This window comes from Pyrus communis, chromosome 2 (assembly GCF_963583255.1).
Source record: "Pyrus communis chromosome 2, drPyrComm1.1, whole genome shotgun sequence".
In the NCBI taxonomy this organism is placed as follows: Eukaryota; Viridiplantae; Streptophyta; class Magnoliopsida; order Rosales; family Rosaceae; genus Pyrus; species Pyrus communis.
The window spans coordinates 28,153,428-28,173,540 of NC_084804.1; positions in this window are offsets into that span (position 1 = coordinate 28,153,428).

Consider the following 20,113-nt stretch of genomic DNA (forward strand, 5'->3'; position numbering starts at 1 on the left):
CCGCGTGAAGGTGAGATACTGTAAAGCACCGACGAGACTATGATAGAGGGTTACATCAGGAAGTGGAGTACCTTCTGTGACAAGTAATTGAGAGTGAGGCTTGGAAGAAGTAAGAGCAAGTATACATTTCTCCATCCCTGCCTTTTTCAGTAAGTCCATAATATACTTGGTTTGATTTACAAACAAATCCCCACTATCTTGAGATTGAATGTGAAGACCAAAAAAGTATGTCAGTTTGCCCATGTCCTTCAATTCAAATAGTTCACCAAGAGTGTTGATCACAGATTGAACCTGTGTATCACTGGATCCTGTGATGATTATATCGTCCACGTATAATAATAAAACCACAATATGAGTGCCATCATGTTTGACAAATAAAATGGTGTCATACTGAGAAACAACAAAACCCAATGCAGGTAAAACTTCAGTGAACTTAGAATGCCAAGCCTGATGGGCTTGTTTGAGACCATACAAGGATTTGACTAATCTGCACACATGAGAAGGATGTTAAGAATCCACAAAACCTGGGGGCTGTTGCATATAAACTTCATCCTGCAAGTCATCATGTAAAAACGCATTCTTTATATCCAATCGGCATAGACGCCAACGATGAGTCATAGCAAGAGCCAAAATAAGCCGAACTGTGGAATGCCACACATCGGGACTAAAAGTCTCGGAAAAATCAACACCTTATTCTTGTGTAAAACCCTGAGCAACCAAATGGGTTTTATAGCGAGAAACACTACCATCAGAGTTTCTTTTAATTTTATAAATCCATTTGTAACCCATGACAGACCTATCTGGAGAAGAAGGAACTAGAACCCATGTGCCTTGAGTTTGCAAGGCATCATATTTTTCTTGCATAGCCTTCTGCCACAAAGGATTGGTATAAGCACTTCGAAAAAGTTTTTGGTTCGTCCACATCAACGACATCAACTAGAAAAGTAAAACCATAGAAACTAAATTCACCATCATTAATTTGCAGAGACATAGACTCGGTGTAAGTAGCCAAGTAACCTAAATAATCTTGTCGAGAGATAGCACATGTCTTAAGTCTAGTCTTGATATGGGAATGATGAACTGTAGTATCACTATTGTCATTAGAGGCAAAGGGAGGATGTAATACCTGTAATTGTGCAGGATGGAGGACAGGTAATAAGGCTGAAGTAAAGGAAGGAATAGCAATATAATGAGTTATTGGTGTAAAAGTTTCAGATTCCTGTTCAAACAATCCTACACTAGAAGAACCTGAATTCGGTTGTTGAGAAACCATGGAAGGTAATGAAACTACCAAAGGATGAGACAATCGAGAGTCTAGTACCACACAATTAACAAGCTTAGATGAAGACCTTTGTTTAGCAGGAAAGAAACTCTTATCATAAACCACATGTCAGGATAATAACAATTTCTGGTTCTAAAGATCATAATAAATAATACCTTTGTAACAAACTGCATAACCTAGAAAGATACATAACACAGATCGAAATTGAAGTTTATGAGAATTATATGGCCTGATATAGGGATAAACAGCGGACCCAAAGACTCGTATATGCTGTAACTGAGGAGGTTTATGATACAACACCAAAAAGGGGATTCCATATGTAAAGCTCTACAAAGCATAGGATTAATAAGATACACAGAGTGTACACATGCATGATACCAAAAATCCAAGGACAAGCCAGCAACAGATAACAAAGTAATAGCAGTCTCGATGATATGTCTATTCCTTCTCTCCACAAAACCGTTCTATTGTGGAGTGTAAGAGCATGAGATCCTATGTAAAATTCCTTTATAAGCAAGAAAATTATCAAACAGTTTGCTAATATATTCACCACCTTCATTAGTTTGGAAAAACTTGATTGCAGAACCAAAATGCACAGAAACAAAGGTATATAATCTCACAAATAATGGGAAAACTTCAGATTTATTGCATAACGGAAAGATCCATACAAATTTGGTACAATCATCCACGAAGGTTACATAATACATATATCCTTCAATGGATTTAACTGGAGAGGGACCCCAAATATCTGAATGAATTCTCTCAAAAGGTACTAGACATCTAGAAGAATCCTGAGGAAAACATAATTTAGATATTTTTCCCTTAAAACAATCTGAGCACAGTTTACAATTGTCATTTACTTGGTGACTTATTTGAGACTTATGTAACATAACAGAGATGACCTCATTAGTTGGATGACCCATCCGTTGATGCCAGAGAGTAGATTGATAGCTTGGCCCAGAAACGCAGATATACGTATTGGAAAATGCTGAGACTGTACATTCTTAAACACAAGAATCTGAAACAACTCACTAGGCTTACTCCTGCCTTGGTACAGTATCACCCTTGTTACCTTGTCCTGCACAAAAAAACAGTGTATCATCACAAATAAACCAACATCGGTTGTCTTTACATAATTGTTTCACAGATAAAAGCTCTTCAGTAAGATTAGGAACACGAAGAACTTGTTTAAGTTGAAGAGATGAAGAATGAGTTGTAAACATTGTAGATCCAACATGCTTGATAGGCAAACCTTGACCATTGCCTATTTTGATTCTCTCAGAGCCTTCAAATGGTTGAACTTGAGTAAGATTATTAACATTCAAAGTCATGTGATGCGAGGCACCTGTATCCATGATCCAAGCATGTTCAGTGGGATCGGGTGCAATGGTATGAGCTGACATAGCATTCAGATTAGGACTGGATGAAGTGGATACTGAAAAGGCTGGTGAAGTGGGAGTCTGAAACCGTGAAGCTGAATATGTTGGACCAGAACCTTGATAAACATAGTTACCCCTATGGTAACACTCCACAGCGATGTGACCCCTCTTGCCACAAATTTGGCATTCTTGAAAATTATGTTCAGAATTAGAACTCCTATAAAAGCAGTTCGGTGTTGTATGGCCCCTTCTTTGGTAGATTTGACATTCAGGTTGCATTGGAAATCTAGAATCAGTGTTGCCATTCCAGCCACATTGCCGAGAGAACCAGAGCCATTACCTCGACCTTTGTTGTAATTGAATTTAAAACCTCAATTGTTTCGTTGTGAATTACCCTGGTATGGTTTCTAATGAAATAAGGATGTTGGTGGAGGATGAGGCAAAGACATCCGAGATGGTGAACCATTGCTAACTAAACCATATCCATAACCTGGTGGAAATTGAACAGAATGAGCACCAGGAAATGATTGTGATGTAGGAGGAACACAGAGACCTGGAGAAATAGTACCCACTGTGGTAGAGGAAAGACCATCATGTTAAGTAGAGTTAGATGATGACCCTTGAGAAAAGCCCTAAGAAGAGGAAGAACCTTGCACATACATAGCAGACATAGAATGGGACAAACTAGATTTAAGTATAGACAGATAATACAATCAGTGCCTTTTTGCATTATTTGAAATTCAGTTTTAAGCATGTTAATTCTAGACTTGGACACTGTAGCATATCTATCTGCAAGAATGGACCATGTTTCTGAAGCAGTTCAACATCCAATCATATGCTCAATAGCATCATCTGACAATGTTGCAATTAACAAACTCAAAATAGCCATATCAACTGTTTCTCATTCTTGAAAGGCAGACGAAATTTCCTTAGTAACACCAGTCTCAGTGCTAGTAACTAACCTTGGTAGAGGAACAATGGTGTCATCAAAGTGATTAAACAACTTATATCCCGGAAGCACATACTGAAATTGAAAAGCCCACTTAGAATAATTTGTATCATTCAACTTAATTGTCAACATCCCCAAAACACTTTCAATTTTCACTGTAGAAGTAGTCATTATGAAAAACCCAATTAACAGAAACAATCAATAGCTTTAGGCCTTGAGAATGAGATACAATTAACATCGACTTAAGACTTCACCGACTCAAATAGAAGTAAATCACAAATGGCTAAGCTTAACAAACAGTATATATGGCATCAGCCTTGAAGAAAGCATCCACAGTAACTACTAACAAGTATGGTGTTTGGCCTTCAAGATATATGGCATCGGCCTTACTACTAACAAATATGGCATTGGCCTTCAAGATATCAATCATATCAACAACAAACTATGCAATAAGATGGCATCAGCCTTCATATCTCAATCAAATCAAGCTATCAAATAGTAGAGGAAATGCAGATAAAGAATCGAAGTAACTAAAAGAACAAGAATGCAGTGAAGAATTGACGAACTCACAGCACCGCCAAGAATCGCAACACCGCCATTAATCATATGACCGACTCAAACAATATGGAATTGCAACTAAAGAACCGAAGCAACTGAAAGCACACAAATTTAGTAAAAATGAAAGAACTCATAGCACTAACTTCGATCGTGGCACCACCATTAATCACAGCACCGACATCGATTGCGGCACCGCCCCCCCAAAAAAAAAACAATTAGTCTTCTAGAACCGTAGAGAACCGTGATTGCTTAGTGACCCAGCAGATCCACAATGGAAGAACCTACTCTGGATACCATGATACCAATTGAAATCTAGGGTTTGAGCTTGAAGAAATATGATCACAGTTTAGAGAAAGAGAGGGAGAGAGAGAGAGCTCGAAGAAAGAATTGCAATGTTTTTGTATTTTCTCATTTACCGCCTTATTACAACTCAGACTATTTATAGTTTTACAACCTTAGCTTATGAAGTAAGCTATTACATAACCAATACTCATCTGACAGATGGACCAATACAACAATGACACCTACACATTTATGCTATTAGGATTCACCAAATGTGCGGATTACAGACAACAAATTTGTTGAGATATTTCTTCGTGTAAGAAATTTCATTCTAGCAATATCCCAAACAAAACTAGGAACCTTTACGATTAAAGGGCTACATGTATAAATTAAAAACAACAAAAAAGTACACAAATACCTTATTCCTTATATCCAATTGATTTCTAACCTTAACGAATATGTTATTTGATATAATATTAACCTTCCCTGCTTCCACAGGTAGTCTAGCACTTCCACCAGGGTAACTGCAACCATTATAACCTGCAATCAATTGACAGATCTAATTAGAAAGAGTTCCAAAACAAATCAAGCAGACCAGTAATACTGGTTTATTAGATGTTCCAATTTTACACCGGTCTAAACTGAACGAAAAGAAAAATGCCATAGATTTTTAGTGCAATCATTCAAAAAAAGGTGTTGGATTAAAAAAGAATGGTTTTCAATTATCATCACAAAAGTTAAAATATCATACACTTTTACGTTTCTAGTTGGTCACTTTATGAATTATTAATTCTGGAAAGTACCCTTTTGTGTAAAGTGTGTCATCATCATGGTAAACATGGGCCATTTCAATATGTGTTCGTGTTAAAGAAGACTTACTGGGATTTGAGGATGTGAGCATTGCTATTTGTGAGAAATCACAATTCACAGGAACTGTGCCACCAGTATGATAATACAGATTCATGGCATAGGCAGCGTGCAATGCAACAGTGTTTAGGTCAAAACAGGCGCCTCCTGGTTGGATTGCACTGCAAATAATACCATGGCCGCAAGCATAGTCAAGATTTGCCTGTAATTGAGCAGAAGAAAGCTGGATTTGGGCACACACCACTGTGCTGAAGTAGGCTTGGGTGAAGGAGACACCGTTGGTGTTAATGGAGTCTGAAGGGTAGAAATCCAAAGGTTATAATTAATCATGCAGATGGTAAAGCATAAAATAATAGGCGTTATAAGGTCTGGCCAAATAAGGGACATGTTATGTTCTCATACGTATTGAACCATTCATATAACGAATTATCTAGATTTGCAGTCAACAATATAACATGTCAAAGTGGTGCGGTATGAGAACATTTCGCTGGAAGGTTTTGAATGCGTCACCTAGCTACTCTTTGTGAGACCAATGTCATATGTCGTAGTTAGATCAGGCTTGAACAGACCAAAGGATTACTCAGAGGATGAACCAGGTTTCAAATCCTCATCATAGAGTGCGAAGATAAACGTCTCCACAGATTTTCCAGGCATCAATGGAGTCCCAACCATGGATCTAAGATGTGCAATCAAATTTCCATTACATGCCCTTGCATTCTCCATACTAGGTTCAACTTTGTTATTATCTCCATGGTATGGTCATCCAGTCTCAGTAATCAACATGTCAATGTCTTTGAATCCAACTGCATTCAAGGCTAACCACACAACATCAACTTAGAGACAGTAAAATTTTGTCATTTATATTAATGCATCAATCAACGACTTCAAAAACGTAAGGGTTAAACTATTGGAACTCCCTAATTAGTTAATTAGCCATTATCAAATTGTCATTGCAAGAAAAGCAAACAAAGCACATAGTTCAAACAAATTATGCATTCACTATGCTGCAGATTGACTAATGATATCAAAAGGATAAATGCTTCAAAACCCAATTTCGTTTTCCAATTTTCTTTCCAATTCTTTCACATAGGTAGGACCTTATGATATCGCGAGAAATTGATAAAAGAATTAGGTCTTTTAGCATCATCTAACCGCAAAAGATTCGAATGCATACTATCTCACGGATCTGCGAAAAAACCCAATGCTGCTAAAGTTTCACTAACATTTCCTCCTAAAGTAAGAGATAAGAGGTTTATACTTTATATGGTGGTCCCAAATTAAATTTTAGGTTGTATTAAACAACAAAACACATTGTACTAAATCCAAGGGAATTGTTATTAGCATTCGAAAAATCTCATTCTACACTCCAAACTTTCTATATTAGGAAAGAAAAATACACTTGTGAGGAGTGTAAAATGAGATTTTTGGAATGCCAATAACACTTCCCAAATCCAATGACAATAGAAATCATGGTTATATGGCCTTATCTAAAATTATAGTGACAGCCACTAGCCAGCCTGTGACCTTGTCACCATGCATCAAATTGCATATAGAAGGTCACATCAGGTAAGTTTCAATGCTCCCATCATTTCATTGATAAAGCAAAGGGCAATAATTCATACAAGAATAATATGTATGGCACTAATTAAATGACCGTTGAAATTAGGGTTGGTTTTGACTATCACCATAAGAATATATTGGTCTCCCAGTGAGTAGAAGAATCCTCTTGAATCATTACCATGTCTACTGTAGGTTAGAAACTGAGATGTAATTATCAAAATGGTGTTCTAGGATTTCCTGTTAGTCTAAAGTATATATGTTAATACATTCCAACATTTGGTATTAAAGCCATCTAACAGGCCCTAGATCCTATATGATTTTACTGCAGTAAATTGTTATGTTTGGCTTGTTTTATTTAATAGCCATTTTTGAGTTTCTTTTACTTTAAAACCTAATGAAGGTACTGTGATGTTAAAACTACTGCAACGTCCATATTCTTTCTCAAAAGAAAGAACGTATGAGTAGGCAAAAGTTCTAAATTGCAAATAAAGTGTCTTTGCTCAGTCACCATTCTTATCCAAAGACTTGAATTAGATGCATGAAAAGATTTCTTTCGCAATGGCAGTTTATACCTTTTGCTCAAAGGTGTGGTGGTATAAACATGCATTGGTCATTTACTAATAATTATTAATGTCCACTACAGTGAATACGTCTACTATGAGTTTGTCCTCCATTGAACCATTTAATGGAGGCAATTACAAAAAATGGAAGCAATATATCGAGATAGTTCTGAGCTTAATGGACCTTGATTTGGCACTGAGGGAGGATGAACCTGCACCTCTCACTAATACTTCCACTGCTGCACAAAGACTGAAGCATGAGAAGTAGGAGAAAGCCAAAAGGATGTCACTTATGGTCATAAAAAAGACCATGAGTGAGACTGTGAGAGGAGGCATCACTACTTGTGACAAAGCAAAGGACTTCATGGAAGCTGTCGGGGCAAAGTTTAGGGAGTCAGAGAAGGCTGAGATGGGGAACTTAATGACCACACTTACATCTCTCAAGTTCAAAGGAGACAAGAGTGTCAGGGAGCACATTTTCAAACTGGTCGAGACTGCTGCAAAACTCAAGGACTTGGAGGTGCCTGTGGATGAAGCTTTTGTGGTGCATATGTCACCCACTTCACTACCATCTAGCTTTGATTAGTTGAAGGTCTCTTATAATACACAAAAGGAGAAGTTGACCTTAGATGAACTCATATCCATCTGTGCTCAGTAGGAAGAAATGATGATGTATGAGACTGTCAACCGTATCAACTTTGTTCAAAGTGACAAGGGTAAGTAGCATATGTACCAGTCTGGTAAGACCTCTAAGCAGTTGTCTTCTTATGGTAATGTTATAATTGACTCTTCCTCTATGGGACCTAAGATGCTTAGGGATAATTTGGACAATGTCAAATGTATTTTTGCAAAAGATATGGGCATTTGAAGAGGGATTGTGATAAACGCAAGAATTGGAAAATTAATAAATGTATTTCTTTTGTTGAATTCTTTGTTTGTTTTGAAACTAATCTTGTTGAAGTCCCTCCAAAGTCTTGGTGGTTTGACAGTGGGTGTTCAGTGCATATCACCAATTGCTTGCAGGGATTCACAAGAAGAGTCACAACAACAAAAAAAAAGGTCTTTCAACTATATGTGGGCAATGGAAATAAAGTGGCAGTGGAAGCTATAGGCAATCTAAAGTTGAAGTTGTCAAGTGGCCATGTTTTAGAATTATTCGATGTACTCTATGTAACTTCGTTAAGAAGGAATTTAATTAAACTTGTAAAATCTAGTTATGCTTTCATTGGTGACGACGAAAGCATTTGAATTCTCTTGAAAAATAATCCAAACAATGTTCTTGGAATTTGTTTCTTAATGAATGATTTATGGCAATTGTTGTGCTCACTTTTATTAAATTCAAATTGTTTGGTTGTTGAGTCAAGTTTATCTTGCAAGAGATTGCTCACAAATGAATCTTCATCCATGTTATGGCACAAAAGGTTAGCTCACATATCTAAGGCAAGAATTGAAAGACTAATAAAAGAAGGAATTTTGCCGACCTTGGATTTCAATGATTTAAAAGATTGTATTGACTGTTGTAAGGGAAAATTAACAAAAATATAGAAGAAGAGTTCAATTAGGAGTAAAAAAACTTTTGGAGTTGATACACACGGACGTGTGTGGACCTTTTCCAGTTAAGACTCTTTGTGGCAATATGTATATGGTCTCTTTTATTGACGATTTCTCAAGGTTCACTTATCTCTTTTTAGTCAAAGATAAATCTTCAATGTTTGATTGTTTTAAAATCTTTAAAAATGAGGTACAGAACCAATTGGATGTCCATTAAAGTTTTAAGGTCTGATAGGGAAGGAGAATATTATGGCAGGTATAATGAGATTAGTCAAGCAAAAGGACCTTTGGCACTCTATCTGGAGCAATGTGGGATCCAAGCACATTACACATCAATAGGCATACCGCAACAAAATGGTGTGGTTGAAAGAAGAAACAAAACTTTGATAGAGATGGTGAGAAGCATGATGTGTCGTTCTAATTTACCACACAGTCTTTGGGGAGAAGCCTTACAAATGGCTAATTACATACTGAATAGGGTTCCTATGAAGTCAATTTGTAAAACTCCCTATGAGATTTGGATTGGACGAAAACCAAGCTTGAATCAAGTTTGTGGATGTTGAGCAAAAGCGAGGGTATATAACCCTAAGGAGAAGAAACTTGATTCAAGAACCATATCGTGCCACTTTGTGGGGTTTCCAGTAAGAACAAAGGGATATAAGTTCTACTCTTCCAACTTTCCCATGAAGATCTTTGAAATTGGGGTTGTAAAATTTATTGAAGAAGGGGAAGCAACATATGATTCTCAGTTGGGGTCTTCGAGCTTTGAATTTGTAGAAACTGGGAGTATTTTACCTAACACTACTCTTGGTGATTTTCAAGGAAGTGAGAGAATTGAGATTATTGGCAATGGTCAGGGAGTTGTCAATGAAGTTCAACAACAAATTGAATTTCACTTTGATAGCTTTAATCAGTCTCTTGGGAGCATTAATGGTGATCCGCAAACCTGAACGTCATCGCATGCATGTAATGAGTTGCTTCAACAAGAAGTTACGACAGATAGTGGAATACAACCAGATATTGGGAATTCATCAAGGATTTTTGATGAGTTGCTTGAACAACAAATCATAATTGAGAAGAGAGTCCAACCACAGAGAACTAGAAAGTCAGCCATCCCTAGTGATTATTTTGTATATCTTCAGGAGATTGAGCAAATGAAAGGATGCAAGAAGATCCAACCTCGTTCAATGAAGCAATGGAATATGAGGAGTCTAATTATTTGAAGGAAGCCATGCTCAACGAGTTAAATTCCATGCAAATGAACAGCGTGTAGACTTTGGTTGAGGCACCGACAAATGTGAAAGCAATTGGTTGCAAATGGGTCTTCAAAACAAAGAGGGACTCAAGTGGAAAAATCGAGAGATATAAGGCGAGACTCGTGGCAAAAGGCTTCACTCAAACTGAAGGCATAGATTATACTGAGACGTTATCCCCAGTCTCGACAAAGGATAATCTTAGAGTGATTCTTTCACCGGTTGCACACTTTAATCTTGAACTTCATCAAATGGATGTCAAAACAGTTTTCCTTAATGGAGAGCTGGATGAAGACATATATATGCAACAGCCCTAGAGTTTTGTAAGGGAATGAGAGGAAAATATGGTTTGTAAATTAAATAAGTCCATATATAGTTTGAAGTAAGCATCAAGACAATGGTTCATGAAGTTTGAACAAAAGGTATGTGGTTCTTGCATATATCTTAAGGTATGTGGTTCTTGCATATATGCCTTGGGGTTCTTGCATATATCTTAAGGTATGTGGTTCTAGATTTGTCTTTCTTATCTTATATGTGGATGACATACTCTTAGCTAGCAATTGGATGAATATGCTGCTGGAAACAAGAGAATTATTGTCAAAAACCTTCAAAATAAAGGACATAGGTGATGCTTATTTTGTCTTGGGTATTGAAATTATGAAAGATAGATCAAAGGGAATGTTGGGGCTCTCTCAAAAGGCTTATATAGATAGAGTGCTGCATTGTTTCAATATGCAACAATGTTCTGATAGAGAAGTGCCAATGGGGAAAGGTGACCAACTTAGTAAATCTTAGTGCAAGAGAAATGAATTTGAAAAAAAAGGCATGTCTACTAAACCTTATGCCTCTTTAGTAAGCAGCCTCATGTACGCATAAGTTTACAGAAGACCTAATCTAGCTTATGCAATAAATGTGCTTGGTAGATACCAAGCAAATCCAAGAGAGCAACACCGGGTGGCAGCCAAGAAAGTGTTGAGATACTTACAACGAACCAAGTCTTTTATGTTGGTTTACAAAAAGGTTGAGAACCTAGAGTTAATTGGGTATACAGATTCAGACTTTGTGGGGTGTACCAACGATAGGAAGTCCATAAGTGGCTGCATATTTTTTATGGGAGGTGCTGCAATATCATGGAGAAGTGTTAACAAAAGGCACTAGCAACTTCAACCATGGAGGCTGAATTTATTGCTTTGTTTGAAGCAACAAAGAAGGGAATATGGTTGAGGAATCTCATCATTTTCGTGAGAATAATGGATACAATTGGAAGGCCATTGACCATTTATTGTAACAATAAGGCGGTAGTGTTCTTTTCTAAGAACAACAAAAAGTCTGATGCAACTCACCTAATGGATGTAAAATATTTATCTGTGAAGGACCATGTGAAGAAATGTGAGGTGCTAGTGGAACACATTGACACTTAAAAGATGGTGGATGATCCCTTGACAAAACCTTTATCAGTCAGAGTGTTCAAGGAACATGTGACAAGCATGGGAGTCTATGAAAGCTTTGAATCCGCAGAAATGTGGGAGTGAATCATGTTGGACATAGGTGCTACTGCATTTTTATGATTTGTTGTTTCCTTTCTGTTTATGTTGAATTGCCATTTTGTTTTAAGACTCAAACATATTAAAGCACTAAACGTAAATGATGTTTGTTCCAAAGAACACATTGGGTAAGTTTGATTGGTGCAGGAAACATGGTATGGACTCGAAGTCCTATTATATAAGATGGCAAAGTCTTGTGCACTGAAAAAAAGGGCGTGACATTTGTAGTGATAATTCAAGTATGGATTGTACATATATGTATATTTCATTGATGTTATACAGTGTCCTTTTAAAACATTGTGATTTCAGGGTGCATGCAGTAGTCTTACATGCGTTGTTTTATGGAGTTCGTGTTTTAAAGGGTCACTGGTAGATATGTATAGGATATAGATTGCGTGAAACTCACAGTAATCACTAAGGAATGATTTATGATAAACATGTTGTTTCTAAGAACAACTAGTTAATGTCCAAGTGGGAGAATGTAAGAATCCTTATTGGATGATAAAGATGAGTCAGCATGTTTTAATTATAAATCAGTGTGAGTTTTGTGTACGTGTAAAACTATTTCCTATAATTGAGGAGTTACATCCATAGTGTTTCAAATTGAAGCACGTACTTGATCCCACACATCCACGACTTATGCACGATTGGAACTGAAAGCAATGGGGTCTGTAACCAACTCCCACAATAGATGGAAGTTGTGTAAACCTTGCTTTATATATTGGATTCCCTGCTCACAGAGAAAAACACTCTTAGCTTTTGGGACTATCATCATAAGAGTATATTGGGCCCCCAATGAGTATAAGAATCCTCTTGAATCATTACCATGCCTACTGCAGGTTAGAAACTGAGATGTAATTGTCAAAATGGTGTTCTAAGATTTCCTATTAGTCTAAAGTATATAAGTTAATACATTCCAACATGAACTCCGAGCAACGACGATCAGCGGTAAAATTGAATAGAAAAGCCAGACGATCTTCAAAAACAAGGAATCAGGTATGTTTTTGAAGAATTACATTTACTTTTTCTCCATTCTTAATTTTTATGTTCAAATTTTTTTTTATGTGAGCAGGGTTTTCTCTTATTAGGGTTTGCTCTTGTTATTATTAATGTTTTTCGAATTATTTAAAAATTCAATTCAATTTTTTTTCAATTCTCCATTTTCTTTTCAATTCTAATGGAACCAAATGATCCATTCCCTGATGTATTATTTGATGGTATGTTTTCTGTCTTTGTATAATTTGAATTTGTATTTGAAATTTTGTCTTTTGGTCTGAAAATTGTGATAGTAGGCTATTTTCGTCCATTTTGTTATTGTTATTAGTGTTGGTATGTCAAGGATTGCAGTTGCACGAATTCTGGGTTTTTTTATTTTTTATTTTTACTTATTTTTTTATAGTTTTGAGTTTATTTTTTATTTTTTATTTTTTATTTTTGTGTTTGAATACAAGTAGGTTGAAGAGCTGCATAAAAGACAACCACAAGGGCAAAGCCATACAAAGCAAAGTTCCCAACATTGCGATGTCAACCATTTTGCATCTGTGAGTAGTAGATTCCTTTTTCCATTTCCATGCCCCTTGATTGGTTTTACAATTTAGTCGCTTTTTTAAGATGTATTGTGTTCCATTTTTTCTAGGAGTTGTCAAGATTATAGTAATCAACTTGTTCCATTTAGTGACGCCCATAAAATGAAAGCTACCGTGTTAATATGTCTTCCAAAATATCTAGAATCTCATAATCTATGGGTCATTTGTGTACATGATGTTCATTACGAGGACAAGGAATTGAGAGAAGCACAAGCTCCCCGTGGTTATTACCGAGGCGTCTCAGATGCCTAGAGTTGAAGAAGTTGATGTCTCTATTTGATATAAATAATGTATTTGTATATGCTGATGACTATGGTCTAGTATGGACATAGATTGTTTCTCAAATTGGTATGAGAGGGTAAAACAGTGTGTGAGATTCGTCTCAGTTTTGTTTATAATTTTGGGTTGGAATCTAAAAATCTATAACGAATAAGAGACTTTTGTTTTTTATATGTATACTTTGATAGCATCTTTCAAATCCTCTCCATATGTCAAACAGAGTTAACTACCTTATGTGAAAACGTTTTTGTTTTACTTAATTAGGGCATTGTCATTTGTGTATCTGGTCAGAGAGTATGTATATTAATGCAGAGTTACATTGAGACACCTACAGAGGAATACATAAGAAAATCAACATATGAAACTAGTTTGGCTTCTTAGTAGTACATGAAAAATAAGACGTTTAGTGAAAGGAAATTGTATCGTTTGATGAACAAAAACTAAAGTACCAATAGCAATCTCCAAAATTATCACCAAAGTAGCACTTGACTTGTGATATCCCTTCAGTCACACTTGTTTAATACAATATAAGTTCAACAAAATGATTAAACATCTTCTCCAATTCAACAAAAATTGCCTCCATGGTCTTTATCTTCTCATTTTCCAAGCCCCTTGTTTGCACTGTTACTTTGTGAAAGATCATGATGGTGCATCATAATTTCCTATAAATTACCAAACAAATTATATTATATAAAATCATTCATCAAAACAATAAGATAATACTTCTTAAGTTATACTAGTTGACACACCCCGAACGAAATCAAGGCATGCTGGCCGTCAGGTGAGGGTGAAGTAGCCATGTGCACAGTACAGAAGCAATAATAATATAAAAATACGAATAAATAAAAACCAAACGAACTAGAGCACTAACTAAGATAAGGTGGAGGACAAAAATAAGTTTGAATTCACAACTAGAGCATAAGTACCCTAAGTGCAGTCCAGCAGGACAATTACTAATTATACAACACCCAAAGGTGACCATACAACGATGATAATATGTCAGAGCTACCGCGGATTCCTCGCAAGCCACCAAAAAGCACTCCTAACTAGAATCTCGAAAGGCGCAAAACAGAAAGTGTGAGTGGGCAAAAACAAAGCTTTTCAAAACCATTTCATTTATCAAAGATTGTAACCTCTTGCCGTAAAACCTATATAGTTTCCCAGAAAATAGAATACATATCTATACCACAAACATGCTTAAAATAGCAAAATTCATAAATATGCCATGTCGAATATCTCAACACTAAAATATGTAAGCCAAGTGATATAAATCAATGCAAATGATATGTCAGCTGGAGTCACCTAACGTGACTTGTACGACTGAATATAGAGCTCATCCATCTAACCGGAGTCACCTAACATGACCTATACGACTCAAACCCACATCTCAACAAATATACCTACACACGAGTCAAAACCACCTAAAGTGGTATGTATGACAGGACTGGGTGTAAATAAATATGCTTAAGTGTTACGATCACGTGAAGACTGTGCGAATAATCGCGGGTCATCTATGAGTTGGAACCACCTATAGTGGTTTGTATGACAGGACTGTGCACCTAACTTGGATCCAAGGTGAGCATATGGTGCGAGAGGTGAACATCACGTGAAGGATTGTGCCCTAACCACAGGTGGGAGCACTAACACTGGGGTGCAGGTTTATGAGCTCTCAACACATCTCACATAATCTTCAATTACATAAACAATCTACAACTTACCTGGTACTTACCTGAGCGTGCACAGCGTCAAATCACAATATGCACACTATATTAATTCAATGATCTACGTATAAATCAATAGGCATGGCATTTCTAAACATAATTTCATTTAAATCAATTTTCTGGGAAAAATCACAAGTATATAGGTATACACCGAAAACCAAAAGCCACTCACTGATATGTGGAAGGGTCGTAGCCCCCAAGCCTCGATTGACTATGCTCGTCCTAAGGATAGGTCTCACCTATATGCGAAACAACTATATAAACGTTAATTTAAAGCACATAAACGAAACTAGCTAATAACTTCTCAAACATTGCTCAAATGGGGTGTTTGAATATACCAACGTGATTTACTCAACACCATGAACTTCCCCATATTTTAAAAATAATTTTCCGACCACTCACGCGCCGGCCACACGCAAGCAAATGCCTGGCACATGTACGGAAACCTTAACTGTGTTAAGGAATATTCCGTCCAAAAATGGAATATATCGTTAAATATACCTGACGCCATTAGTATGTTCCATCAAAGTTGACGGAATATTCATCATCTTCTCCAGTGATCCTCGCCGGAGTTGTAGCCGGCCACTGGCAGCTGTCTGCATCGCCGGAAACTGGAAAAACTTCTAATCGTCATATCTTCTTCATTTTTCAACCAAAATACATGAAATTTGTACCAAAATGAAGCTTACAATGAGTAGAACAAAACCATACCACTTTTAGGACTTAAATCCAATGGCATCTCGCCGGAAAAACCCACGATAATCCGGCCACTACTGCAACTCGATGAACTCGAGCTTCATGACGTCCAAAACACTTCAAAATTACTCCTCGAGCTTCGTGAAGATGTCCTAAAGCTTCCTAGAACCTTAAAACTCACTGAAAATTCCACAATCACGACTGCATAAACAGTGCACCAAATCAGGAATTCTTGGTTCTTGGGTTTTTGAAGGCTTCACGTCCAACCAAGGGTATGGATGAGTTCTTGGGCTTGCTAGGAGTCCAAAACCAACCTTCAAATCTTTGATCCATGCATGAAATGATTGGTCCGAGGTTTGTCCATACAACTGTACATAATTTGCAAAAAATTTGAAAGGGATGAGAGAAAAGATTTGATGCAAAAATAGTTAAGCACACAAATTAACCCTCTTGTTGTCAAATTGTAGTAAGGATGCAAGTAGGGATCGTTCTGGACCGGGGATTAGGAGGGTTTGCTAAAACCTCTAAACTGACTCAAAAACATAAAAACAAAGTTAAAAACGTTCACAAAGACTCAAAGGACTCAAAACAAGTTCAAAAGACTCAAAACTGCCTAAAAACACTAACTAGGCAGTTTCTGACCTTAAACACAATTTTGGACGAATTTAAGATTATAGGTTGATTCAAAACACTTTAAAACACAAACTAAACAGATTCTAAACACTATAGAACAAGAAAGTAAAAGGGGGTTTTGATTTGACGAAAATTGAAATAACAAAACAAGTTATAAACTAGGCAGATTGTAAAACGAATTTTGGAAACAAGATGATGGATGGATTAGTTAAAGGTCCATTCTCCACACATGACACATTTGTATATGAATCGATTTTCCAATTTCTTTTCACTAACTATGATGCTCAACACCCTAAGTTAACCGTGATGCACTAATTAACCCTCAGATTTCCTTATGTCATTGAATTGGATGATGCATGCGACAATTCAAATCATTCTCCAACGGTCCTCAACATGAATGCATAGAAGAGATACAGTGAGAGATCATTATGCTCCATGAAAATCATAAGTGTTGACGAGGCAATTGTAACTATGAATGCATGATACTCTTGCCAAGAATTCAATTAACGCGGTTGTGACTAGCAACCTTCACTACTCATGTTTATGAACTTGTGACGATTAGGTGAAACTCGTTTATAAACTAGCATCAAGTTCATGCATGAAAACTAAGTATGCAAGTTTTGAATAAAACAGATAATTGAATTGCAATCACAACTTAACAAATCACAATTGGAAGAAATCAATTCATATTTCAAACATGTTCATGGCTTCAAACTTTCCCCTAACTAATTAGGGGTTTAGCCACTCATGATTACAGCAACCTCAGAGAGTAATAACAAAGTAAACATTGAAAACAAGAATGAAGTACACCTAAGAACACTCCAATCTGCGAGCATGAAACGTTCAAGGCCTCCTTCCTCTCCTAAGTGCTGCGGCACAAGGGTTTTGGTGAGTTTAGGGGGTTATGGATGATGTAGAATGATGGATTTAGGTTTGGGATGGATGTAGGGGACGGCAAGGGTTTGTTTTTGGCAGAAAATATGGAGAATGGTGAAGTATGGATGTGTTAGAGGGAAGGGATGAATTTTTGGCGTGAATGGTGAATGAATGAATGCTTTGTGGCTGCAACAAGGAGGTTTATTAATAGGATTTCAGGAATTAAAACCCTAGGTTATTTAGGTAATCAGAATTTAAGTCAAAAGCTTTTAGAAATAGGAAATCAAATCAGAAAATTAAAGGAACCTACCTAAAAGTTGCGGCAATGCATAAAACACAAAAGGAATGTGTTTTAATGCAAGGAAATAGGAAAGAACTATCTCCCTTGCACGGCAAGGAAGAGGAAAGGTCAAGGGAGGTGCGGCTAAGGCTTTTAAGACAAGGATTGGGACATAATCTTGCAGAAATTGGGAGAGAAAAGGAAGGTAACTCACGGCAAGAAAAGAGAAAGGATTTAAAGCCAGAAATTTGGAGAGAAAAGGAAGGTAACTCACGGCACAATTTAGGACATGTCTAGGGCTTCTAGAACATGTGATTTAGGCAACCAACATTATTTGGAAACTTGCCCAATTGGAAACCTTTCAAGAATAGAAACTCCCCATAATGGAAACTGGTTTCCAAATCTTGATTCCTCCTTCTTCCTTCGATTCTGGGCTCACTTGGTCTTCAATTTCGTCCAACACTTTGGCTCCAAGCACAAGCTATCCATCCTTAGCCCAAAAATGCTCTAAAAGGCTCCAAAATGCACTTCTTTGCTCCTTTAGCCCTTAGAACCTGAAAACATACGAAAATGGCTTAAAAGACTTAAAGAACTAAGAAATAACAACGTAAATGCACAAGAACAAGCCAACTAAGTCGCCTAAATATGCTCCTATCAACTGGTTAAGGGTGTGTGTGTGTGTATGGTCCTAGTTTGGGCTACCAACCAAAACAAACAAAAGCTTATGTCCTAAATGGGTCCAAACACTTAGGAAATATTTTAATTGGTCCAAATCCTTAGCCCAATAACACAGACCACCACCAACACGCTCAAGGGCAAAATAGACATTTCACACTGTCGATACAAATAATTCAGGACGGGGTGTCACAATCTACCCCCTTAAGAAAATTTCGTCCTCAAAATTCACACAATAAATACAAACCATTAGTAATCATAAAATAAGCGCGGATACATCTCTTTCATACGCTCATCTGTCTCCCAAGTAGCCTCCTCCACTGAGTGATTCATCCACAAAACTTTCACCAAACGTATTATCTTATTTCTCAGAACTTTATCTTTCCAATCCATAATAGTCACTGGCTCCTCATCATAAGTCAAATCTCGATTAATTTCCAGAGGTTAAGGAGGTATCACATGCGACGTATCAGAAACATAATGACGAAGCATGGAAACATGGAACACATCATGCACTTTAGACAACTTTGGAGGGAACTCAAGCCTGTAAGCAACTTCACCGACTCTCTCAATGATCACATATGGTCTGATGTACCTAGGACTTAGCTTTCTTTTCTTCCCAAACCATACAACACCTCTCCATGGTGATAACTTTAGAAACACCCAATCACCTACATTATACACCCGATCAGTGACATGTTTATCTGCTAAGCTCTTCTGGCGATCCTGGGCCGCTTTCAGGTTAGACTTAATCACCTAAATATTCTGAGTAGTCTCCTCCACTATCTCAGGGCCCTCTAAAACTCTCTCGCTAGCCTCAGACCAACACATAGGTATACGACAAAACCTACCATAAAGTGCCTTAAATGGTGCCATACCAATACTTGAATGAAAACTATTGTTATAGGCAAATTCCATCAAATCCAATCGCTTATGCCAAGTGTCACCAAACTGTAAAACGGAAGATCTCATCATATCCTCTAACATATGAATAGTCATCTCTAATTGTCCATCTGTCTAAGGATGATATGTTGTACTATAAAGTAATCTCGAACCAAGAGCTTCCTAGAATGCTACCCAAAACTTTAGAAGTAAATCTAGGATTACAATCCGAGACAATACTAACTGGAACTCCATGATACTTCACAATCTTCGATATAAATAATTCAGCTAATCGGCTTAAAGAATACTTCTCCCTCACTGGAATAAAATGTGCTGACTTAGTAAGCCGATCAACTATCACCCAAATGCCGTCATAACCGTTATGTGTGCGAGGAAGCTTGTACACAAAATCCATAGTAATGTTTTCCCATTTCCACTGCGGAACGGGAAGTGGCGTTCTATGGCGACCATTACTCCTTGTGCTTCTTACCAGAAGTTCTATGAGATTTTGTGAGGATTGAGGATTCAAAGAATATGCCTAGTGGGAGTGAAGAAGAAGAAAATGACGGCAATCAAAAGAAAGATGATAAAGGTAAAGGTCAATCATCTCAAAGACCTCGTAAGACTTAGAGCTTTAAGCGAAATAAAGCTAGTTCCAGTTCTTCCAACGGGGGTTTTAGTGCCACTGGTCAGGGAAGAA